Genomic DNA, 10,085 nt, shown 5'->3' on the forward strand with positions numbered 1-10,085 from the left:
CCCCCCACGGGGGCTAATCCCCCCGGCTGGGGGGTCTAGGGGCCAGTGGTCCCCTGGTGGGGGTTTCGAGGGCAGCACCCCTGAAGCTAAAAACATATGTAAAATTGACTTGTAAAAATATATTAATTTCTATTCAATCTGGGCCGTTCATTAGGCGAATGATCTGGCGACAGAATTTATGTTTAGTTTAGGGTTTTTTTCCCTAGAAGGCAACCCCCTCTCTTTATGAGGGTATTGTATTGAGGCTGTGGAATATGTGTGTATTCTTAGAGTGAGAAACAAATAGGTGAGACTGTGAGATAAAACAGAGGATATTACAGCCGATCTGTTGTAGGTTATGTCTCTTCATTTTGCTAGATAATAGAAAGGAAGGACTGGCTATTCGAGGTGGACGTAGCCCAAACTGGGTGAACCACGTATATCTGTGTCTCTCTGGTTTTATGTGTTTGTGTTTTTCCGCATATTATATGTCTTGCATTTCTTTGTCATATATAATTTTTCTAACATCAAGGGTGCCAAATACTTCAACAAGATTGAGTTGAAGTTCAGCCATCACCAGGTACCAATTGAACCATCTCATGTGTTGAAGTCTAGATTCAAATCCAAGGAGGGCCTTTTCGAATGGTTGGTCATGCCTTTCAGGTTGATAAATGCCCCCACAACCTTCATGCGGCTGATGGACGACATCTTGTAGACCTCACCAACTCATTCGTGGTAGCTTACTTGGATGACATTTTGATCTTCATCCAGAGTTTGGAAGAGAACATACACCATATTCGACAAGTCTTCCAAACCCTACAACAACACAAAATTTTGTACCAATTTGGATAAATGCACTTTTGGTATGACCCAGGTTCAATATCTGGGGTACTTCATTGATGAGAGGGGCATGCATGTGGACCCATCCAAGATACAAGTTATTCAGGATTGGTCAACCCCAACCACTCTAACAGAGCTCCGCAACTTTCTGGATCTTGACAATTTCTATCACAGGTTTGTGTTTGGATTCTCTCATATCACTTATACTTTGAGTCAAGTTACCAAGGGCGGAGCGAAAGCAAAGATCTTTTGGTCTGAATCCCAAAAAACGATTTTGGTCGAGTTGAAGCACCGTCTCTTCTCTGCACCAATGCTCACATAATTAGACCTGCAACAACCATTTGAAAATGAGACAGACACCTCTGACTATGCTATTGGTGCAGTTCTACCCAACATGTGCATCCGATAGCATATCACAGTGAGACACTTTTAGATATAGTTTGAAAGTATCCCACGTATGGAAAAGAGATGTATTCCATTATGCAGGCCTGATGACAATGGAATCATTACATTCTAGGGAAGGAAATGATTATTCACACAAACCACCTACCCCTATAGTTCATACATACGTAAGGAAAGTTGCAAAATGATCACCATCAGAAATGGTCCACATATCTGCAACAGTTCCACTTCAACATCAAGTTCAAGAAGAGTAGCACTAATAATGTTGCAAATTGTCTCATCTGACCACCATTTATGGCGCTGACCATTGTGTTTGACTCTTATGGACACGGGACTTCGAGGTGGCTGCATCTTGATAAGAGCGACCCATAATTCGACAACACGTACCAGATGCTCTTGGAAGGCAAGTAAGTTCCATATTTTAACCTCAAGGATGCATTGTTATGCCACCGATGACACCTTTGTGTTCCTTCAAGTGAGCGTGCCAAAATGATTTTGGGGCGCCCTACAGTCAGGTCGCTGGACATTTCAAAGTAGAGAAAATAATGGCAATGCTGCAGAAGTATCTTTATTAGCCGAACCTTCGATAATATGTTGGGAAGTACATAAAATCCTACATTGCTTACATCATTTCGAAACTGACAATCAAGAAGAAAGGCCTACATACTTCACTACCTATTCCTAGTCAGTCTTGGGAATCAATCTCCATGGATTACATGTCGAGCCTTCCTTATCCTAAGCATGCCAATGACTGTGTTTTCATGTTCATAAATAGGTTCTCTAAGATGGCCATTTTGGCAGCCTACAAGAAAAGTATCACAACAAAAGCCACTTCTAAGCTCTTCTTTGAACGAGTGTGGGTACACTTTTGGATCCCAAAGTCCATTATCTTAGATCAGGACAACAGGGTCTTGAGTACATTTTGGTCAAGTATATGGTCGATGTTGGATACCAAGATCACTAAGTCCACGACGTTCCACCCCAAAACTGATGGCCAAACAAAGGTTGTCAACGGGATGATCATGCACATTCTGCGCATGTACAAATTGAAGCATCCATGCGCATGGGATAAAATCCTCCCCTATGTCTAGCACAACTACAACAAATCTCTCAATAGCTCAACTAGCCGCAACCCCTTTTAGGCAGGTTTGGCATTCCAGCCACTATGTCCCATTGATGTGGCCATACCATTTGTATCTACTCAGGCATATTCATCTGATATCTTGTCTTAAGCTAACAGGGCTAATAACTTCATTGAGCACATTCAACACATCTACCAATAAATTCATGACATATTGTACAAATCGAATGCTAAGTACAAGCAGCGTCATGATCAACATTGGGTGCCACACAAGTTCCAAGTGGGCGAAAAAATTTGGTTACAATTTTAGAAGGAGCACCTCTCTAGGAACTACTACACAATTCGCTCATTGTGATATGGGCCATACACCATCACCAAGGCTGTAGGAGATAATTCCTTTGAACTCAACATTCCATTGTTCCTTGGCCTACATCCAGTATTCAATGTGGACCGACTGCGACCATACTTTCCCCCATTATTGGACACATCCGATGTTGCTAAGTAGTTGACACCAACAGAGCTCAACCCACGTTGCATCGAATAGGCCACAACTAATAGGATCATGGACACAAATATCAAGAACACTTTCTAGCATATGATCCATCTATATCGAGTTGTTAAATCACGCCAACTCCTTCACTGAGGTAAGTGGTTCACCATGGACCATGTTCAACATAAATTTCCTCACCTCATGGAGGTTCTGCACGCAATGGGGACCATTTCTTCCTAGGGGGGGAGACTAATCCAGGTGGATATTGGTGGTGACCCACCTATTCAACCTAGACCTCTAGTCAGTTTCATCAGTTTCCTTGATTATAGCATCATTTACTATTTTTAGCAGTTTTTTCTGTCTTGAACTTTTGGAGTTGTTTTAACCCCCTAAATGGCGTTTTTTAAAGGTTTGAAGCAGTCCGATGGACATAGGCAAAAACCTACTGCAAATCCTGTAGAAATAGGAGAGATATTTCCAACGAGGTATTGTATGCGCCAAACAGAGATCATATGACCAAGTTACCACCCCGGGAAGTTGGCTATCCAACTGACCCCAACGGGGCCCACAAACTCTCGACGTTACATCTCCTGGGTTAGAGTTTTTGTTTTTAGGACTTCCCTTTGTTATTTAATAATAAATATTCCCCTGAGCCTCATTGTAACATAGTTCAGAGGCATGTAGCCGCCACATCTCTTCTTAGAGATAAGCTACCATCGCCCAAGCTAGTTTATTTACATTTTTTATGTAAGCATATTTTGGTTCTTTGATATTAATGAAATGAAGTTTTAGTTCTACTGCATATATGTGTTTATGTTTATATCTATATTCTGTTGCATTCCTGTATATGTCTGGATCAAAAAAAAATTAATATATAAGTTAAACATATATACATTTGAAAAATGGAACAAGATTCTTATGCAAGGAGATTTACCCCCTCTTTACCATGGAGATTCTTAATTTATAAATATACTTTGTTACAAGACTATAGGTCAATACCATGGCTTATGGATTATCAATACTACATGCCCAAAACAACACAACTCAATTCACATGACACTTTTTCATATGACAATTTTTTTTAATTAATCTATTTAATTAGAAAAGAAAATTCGATATAACTACTTTGGAGATAAATTCTAACTATTTATTTGAGTATATTACTAAGAATATTCTAGAATATTCCATGGAGGTTGAATCTGTGCTATCCACCTAATAATTATTGATATTTAAATTAAAATTTTGGAAGCCTTATTCCAAAATAGACATGTCTATCGACATAAAAATATGATTAATTGCTTTTATGAACAATTAGTTTTGATTCAAATTAGTTTACAAAATTTAGATATATGTCAATTTCTAGATATAGAAAAATTAGCGAATGAAATATTAAATTCCATTAAGGGATATTAGAAATAATAATAAAAAAAAATCATGTTTCATTAAGCATGACAATGATTTTTTTTTATTTTTTTTTAAAGTACTCAGTTTCATTTTGTGTGACAATGAAAATAAATTTTCCATATAGATGTGTGTGATAGTGAAAAATATTTAACACAGAAAGGGGTGGCAAGAGGGGGCTGACGGACCTTCCCCTTCTATTATGTTGTGCAGAGAACAAATTCATTTAGGAATGTGTTTTGCAAAGAATTCTTCCTCCTCACGACATCTAGGACCCACATCAATTAATAACAATTTTGAATGTCAATGAATATTACCACGTCGACAAAGAGACATGCCACATCAAAGTGCGAAGGTATGTGAGTGCGTAGGTTTATGTTCCTTGTTCCACACACCATCCTTCCACACATATTTAACAATGTTATGTTGTCATTTAAAAACAAGAGAACCGACCTCTGACCCAATTATAACAGTGATTATTTAATAATGTTGAATCTAATGATTGTTACATATAACATGTGCATGGAAGTAACTATGTGGAGGAAGTTGTGAGGAGGTGATTGTGCTTTGGCTATGTTTTGTGGAGAAAGCTATGTGGAGGTGGTTTTGCGTGTCAGAGAACAAATGCATGTGCATAAAGCTTACTAGTAGTAACCCTATCCATATCCCTAAATGAATCTATCCCCAATAGTGAGTAATCAATCTCTTCTCCCTGGGCGCACCCTTAACAAGTCATAAGGAAAGAACCTTTCCCCAATAACTCCTATTCCTAGGAAATAACTCATTAGATAATTTTTGAGGTCTGAAATGGGCCTCCTAAGGAATATTATAAAATAATATTGAAAATAATAAAACAAGATTAGATTACATCATCAAATTTTAGAGGGAAAAAATAAAAAACTACTTTTTCAACTAGTATTTTTAACTTATCTCCCTATGTTTTTACTCAAATTTCAAGTGGGAGCACTCATTGGATGCAGAATTTAATTCCTCATCCAAGGATTACTCATGTTCCATGCTTTTGATGAACCCTTCTACACGAAAAATGAGAAATACATGAAAATCGTTATTGCAATCACACTTTTCACGTATTTCTTATTTTTCTTGTAGCAATGTCCATCAAAAGTAAGCAACATGGGTACTCCTTGGATGAGGAATTAAATTATGCATCCAACGAGTGCTCCTGCTCAAAATTTGAGTAAAATCCTAAGGAGATAAGTTGAAAATATGAGTTTAAAAATAGTTTTATTTTTATTTTTTGATTTTTTAATATTTTCATTTTTTTAATCCAAAAATGGTAAATCATCCCCCATGGTTGTCATCATCATCTTGAATCCTATTAGTTCTTATAAAGTTGATTTTGGTTGTACATTTTTCTTTTGAGGCCCATTTTAGACCTCAAAATTTCTCTAAGGCCTAGTCCCTCCCAACTGCATCATCAATAACAGACACATTCACTAGACTTACTTTTACCATATCGAAAAGATTGTCGTGGAAAGCTCAGTTCAATTAAGGATCCTAGCCAAATGGAAAGGGGTGCTAAAATCACATTAATCTAATAAATATAGGTGATCAAGTCTTCCATAAATAATAATAGAAATATTATTTGAAGGAAGAATATCTAGGGCATGGTGTGATCAAACTACGCACTATAAGGCCTCAACTGTTCACCCAAACCTAGAGACTCTCACCTTGTTGGTAGACGTAGTAGTTAGTCCATCTCTCCTAGAAATAGCTCTAATATATGTTATACGATTCCCACTTTCTAATGAGGGGTGAGGATGGGCATACACATAGTTGGACCATCCATTTTCTTTTTTGTTGACACTGTTCTTGTGGAGGAAGGATGTAGTTCAGTCAATTACTTGGGTGTAGAGAATGTTGTGTGGGGTGGTTGTGCATGTCAGAGAACAAATGATTTTGCAAAAAGCTTTGACTATGCTGCATCACAACTATTATTCTTGTTTCATGACAATTTTTCATTTTTTTAAGGCTACAATAAAGTGTATTAACATTACATATTTTTTAACATTGTCATAATTTCTATGTACAAATTTATTGGTATCCATATTAAAAATTAAGAAAAAAATATGAGATAATTTACATTTAATAATGTGAGAATATCTTTTTTATATATACAACTCAATGGATAAATTCAAGGGTTTCCAAAGTTGTTTCGTTTTTTACTTCTAAGAGTTACAAATTCTCAGCTCTACAAATGATACACAAGTATTTTGAATGATATAGAAGTCTTTTGCTTACTATCAATGTTTATTAGCCATTTAATTTATACAACCATATTAATAGTTACATAAAAAAATAAAATATATAATAATAATAATAATAATTATTATTATTATTATTATTATTATTATTATTATGATGAGTTTTAAATCGTGAAGATGACTACAAATTAAGCAATTCTTGGAAGTCACTCAACCAATTCCTTCATCACTAACCCTTGCTCAACCCTTTTTCGTAATTTAATTTAATATAAATACTCCCCCCTTTCTCCCTTTTTCTTATTCCCTTTCTTTTTTATTTAAGTTGCCATATTTATTAACCTATCAATTTTATTCTCTTTGTCTTTCTATTAATTCTTTATTCAAAATTTAAATTTTATTAATTATATTCATCTTTTCTCTTCTAACTTATTCTTTCATTAATCAATCTATTAATTAATTTGTTTAGAATTTATTATTTTTAACCCCTATTTCTTAGCCTTCTCGTTTGACTTCTAATACTAGTTTTTTTTTTTTTTTGATGTAAATTCTATTCCTTTTAAATTCTTAATTTATTCATTATCCTTTAATTATTAGTTATTACCTCCTTTTCTAGTGTTTTAGTTTCACCTTTAACCACTATCATCTATTAATTAATTAATTTACATGCTATTTCTTAAAAAATTTAATTATTTCTTAGTCTTTTTGTTTGACGTTGAATCTGTGTCCACTCATGTTGCTTCTACCATTATAAGTCTGAGAGGCTTTGTAAGATGACTACATTGATTTCACCTTACTTCTCTTGAGCTCTTACCAATATTTCATTATCCTCCCTAAAACTTTTGACCTCAACCCTTAGGATTCTAAAAGTATCCATCCAATCAAGAGAGTTTCTCTCTCCCCCTTGGTTGACTGATCTTTCTTCTTCAGTTGTCGTTCTTTATGCATGTGAGATGTGCGGTCAGAATTGTATTCTACCATCTTGTTGATCATTTCTTGGTCAGCAGGATCTATGGTGTGCCACCCTCTGCTATTCTAGGTGATCTTAATCTGATGCTATCTAACGTTATGTGTTGTCATCCATGCACAATTGTTAGACACATAACAATAATATGAATAAATAATAAGAAACCATGTACATGATCCTACTTTCACATAATTGTTATGGAAACCTTAGCTAAAATAATCAATCCATATCATTATACTACTGTCACTCAATCAACAAATTATTAATATACAGACCCGCATAATCCTTAAAATATACATATGTCAACATAGTTGTTAGCTCATCAAATTCATGGAAAACATATCACTTGTTAGTCCATGCTACATGAGAAAATCACAGAGTAATCATGTCAGTAATATATGTAGTTAAATAATCTTAGACCGCCTTTTAACACCTAAAGGTTTGTTTTATTATTTTTCTAAAGATCATCATAAGGCCTTCTTGCAGGAGTTCTGTTGTTACTTACCCATGATAGAGCCCATCCAGTCCAAGTGGTGAACTTGGATGCACTCTATAACAATCCCCTCCTAATCCTCGACATAATCTTGATTAAGAGGGGTGGTTACTAGGGTGACCCAAGATCTAAGGTGTTGTTATGGAAATGTGGTCCAAATTTTTTTATCTTTTCAACTCACCTGAAGCTTGATTTTGGCATCACCATTGTATTCATCTCGTCAAGATGATTCCATTGATATAAAATTTTGGCTCAGTCCAACCTCCAGATCAAAATATGTGACCATTATAATCCGATGAATTATAGGGCGCCACATCACAGTCTTGACCACATGGTATCTGATGCAGGAGCATTAAAGCTTCAAAGTCATCAAGCTTTTTGGAGACAAAGCTCCCAACCGAGTTTCAACATGGATTTTTTTATTTATTTCATTATTGTAAATAATTTTTATTTCTTTATTTCTAAAACAAGTATGGATAGAGATAAGATAAATATATATAATATTTTAGCGTGAGAATCTATCTTGAAAAACATTAGAGTTTCTAGCGATAGATTGAGTGACTTTAGAATTTAAAAAAATATGATTTATGGGTGAGGTGATTTTAGGATTTAGGAAAATCTGATTTATGGAATTATTTATGGGTGATTTATGGAGTGCTTTTAGGATTTATAAAAGCCATTGTATTTCTTAATTCTACTTATTGTAAGCCTACGAGCAATGAGAACTAATGGCCAAATGCATGTGCAATCGGGCTCATATAGGAAACAAATGGTTTTTGAGTATTTTTGTATGTACATGTTTTGTTAATAAAATGAAGTTCCATATCTTATATGTATTAAGTGTATGTGCATGATCATTCAATAATTCTTAAAATTTGGATATGGTAGAATTAAATGCCTTTGCGTGTGAATTGGGTAGAGAAATTTTATTGAAGATTTAGTGAAATAAAATTTATTGCATGCCTTAAATGGAGGAGATTGGTATTATTTTATGAAGAATAATTATTCAACGTGTTTAATGGAAAGAAAGATAATGGTTTCTCATGAATTATATTTTTATCTTGAGTGTTCATGGTGAATGCTTCAGGAAATGTTGTGAAATCAATATAAATGCATAGATGTGTATGGATTGGATTCATGAAATTGGTGTCATGGTCAATTTCGTGCCATCAATATTCATGTGACCATAGCCCCTAGCTAACCCAATGCCACATGGAAGTTAATTATTAGTTGTCGACCCGTTCCTAGTTTTGGGTCCCACACCCTACTTTATGCACTAGAACACAACCTATATGCATACAAATATATGGTTTCTTCGATCAATGAGACATGTCATTAACTGTTGGCACTCTTCCTGTCTCTCGGTCTCCATTACCCAGCTAACATAATTGCACGCACTTAACGATTGCACCAAGGTTGACCCTCTAAGCTGAATCATTGAGGGTTCACTCATCTGCACCAATAGCTTAGCTATCGGACTCATGTATCTGCCATGACGGCCTAGGCTTATTTCACCCTACTCGATTTGTTGTATGCTCCTCTCTATAGCCCCTACCCCGATACTATCAATGCCTTTTGACTAGTTTTCATCTGCGTCAAGCTCACGATCATGCCAACTCAACCTAGCCTTTTTCACCCTGACTCTTCCCTTTTATGTGACCTTTTGTGAGCTTCCAGAATGCGACCCCTTCGAGGTTACGTCATCCTAGCCCCTCACCCAACTGTTGATCACCTCCACCACTCAATCTTGGCCGCTTGTTCCACTACCATTGCATCAGTTGGGCTATGTGGTTTTATAGCTAGCATTCTACCTTAAAGCTAGCCCTTACTCACCCTGATAAAATTCCGCAAATACCAAAGAAAGGTTAAGGTGAAGGGAATGAAATAAGGTTTCTTCCTTAGCCAATTGCAAAGGATTTATGCCCATCACTCTGCCACAGTGGCTCTGGCCAAAACTTGCATCATTAATGTTATATATCTGTTATTGAATTTGGTGGTTTTGAAAGGGATTCACACCTTTTCCTATACATAATGTGTAGCTAGACTGAGTGTGATTTTACCACACGATGTTGAACTTGGTGGTTTCATAAGAGACTCTCCCACTTGAATTATCACCACAGTGGGTTGAAGGAAGAACTTTAGTGCTCTTTGCCAGACTCAAGAGACTTAACCAATCTCCTCAATTACAACTTAAGCACACAACTATACTG

The sequence above is a fragment of the Pinus tabuliformis genome, chromosome 2_2 (assembly GCF_031772625.1).
Source record: "Pinus tabuliformis cultivar Carrire ecotype Pingquan chromosome 2_2, CPIR1, whole genome shotgun sequence".
In the NCBI taxonomy this organism is placed as follows: Eukaryota; Viridiplantae; Streptophyta; class Pinopsida; order Pinales; family Pinaceae; genus Pinus; species Pinus tabuliformis.